Source organism: Agrilus planipennis, unplaced genomic scaffold (assembly GCF_000699045.2).
Source record: "Agrilus planipennis isolate EAB-ADULT unplaced genomic scaffold, Apla_2.0 scaffold297, whole genome shotgun sequence".
NCBI lineage: Eukaryota > Metazoa > Arthropoda > Insecta > Coleoptera > Buprestidae > Agrilus > Agrilus planipennis.
In genome coordinates this window covers 155,500-156,799 of record NW_020442429.1, presented here as the reverse complement: position 1 = coordinate 156,799, position 1,300 = coordinate 155,500, and the positions used below count along the sequence as shown (strand labels likewise).

The following is a 1,300-nucleotide window of genomic DNA, read 5'->3' as shown; positions in this document are numbered from 1 at the left end:
CAAACACTTAAGGATGTGGGATGTTCTAGTTTTAGGGAAGTGCGAAGATTAGTTCAGGATAAGAAGCAGTGGAAGAACGTCTCCAACCAGTCTTAAGACTGACAACCTTATGATGATGACTATTGGGATCCGTCAAATGGGAGGAGCCTAAAAACATTGCGCCGATTAGGGAAAATTTATCGTAGTTCCGCTATTTTATCGACTCGAATTCCATAACCCCGCGGGGCTTTCCCGGAGCTTTGCTTCGTTGACAGAAAATCAATTACATCTAGAGAATACCCTTTCGAAGTCCCGACCGCGACACACATCCCAGCTTTGTTTTCCACCTTGTTGAAATGAAACAAAGATAAAAACATTTTGTGTGAAGAAAACCAAGTACCAATTGTAACAATTAGGTACGCTTTTAAGTTGACGAATTGAATAACAATAACAATGACATTTAAACGAAAAGGCTTCGTCTTTATAAAAAATACATTAAAATATCTTTTAATTCCCACATCGAGCAGTCGCAAACTAAAATCAATCAAAATAATGACGAAGTAAATCAAGAAATTGTTTTCCCACTCCTTATGACTAACCTTTTATGCCCATGGAGAACAATAAGAAATAGGCGGGAAGGGCTAGTTAGTTAAGAGGAATAGAGTTAGAATTAAGATTAGATTATTGTTCAAAAATAGTTAAGGATGTGGGATGTTCTAGTTTTAGGGAAACGAGAAGGTTTGCTCAAGATAGAGAAAAGTAGAGGTGCGTGTTCAACCAGTCTTAGGATTGACGATCTCATCTTATGATGATGATGCCCATGGCATTGTTATTATCCGCCTATTAAACACTACATCTCAAACAATTCAAACTTTTTCTTCTCCATAACTACAATATGAAAAATTGATAAGTTGGGGAAAGAAGGCAGTTCTTGGAATCCCATGTCTAACCGCAGGAAAACTCTTAATTACAACAAAAAAGTATCAATTCCGATTACTTTTCATTTTGAACTCCTGTTCCCGAAATATTACGCTTTAAAATTCTTTCTAAAGTTTTTCCCGATAGTGGTTAGTAAAAATTTACGGAGAATGTGGAAGGTTGGAGGGTTGAGGGACCACAAACTCGTTATAGCTAATACACATATAAATAAAGGAATTTATTTGGGAGGGGTAGAGGTAGACCTAGATTAGATTACTGTTCGCAAATAGTTAAGGATGTGGGTTGTTCTAGTTTTAAGGAAATGCGAAGATTAGCTCAGGATAGGAAAGAGTGGAGGTGCGTGTCCAACCAGTCTTAGGACTGATGACCTTATGATGATGAT

At 37.3% G+C, this 1,300-nt stretch overlaps 1 protein-coding gene across 1 annotated transcript in view; it reads right to left on the bottom strand.

Annotated features, from left to right (window-relative positions):
* The window catches only part of LOC112906325 (membrane-bound alkaline phosphatase-like), a 39,074-nt gene that overhangs the window by 1,008 nt on the left and 36,766 nt on the right, over positions 1-1,300 (bottom strand). The window lies entirely within an intron of this gene.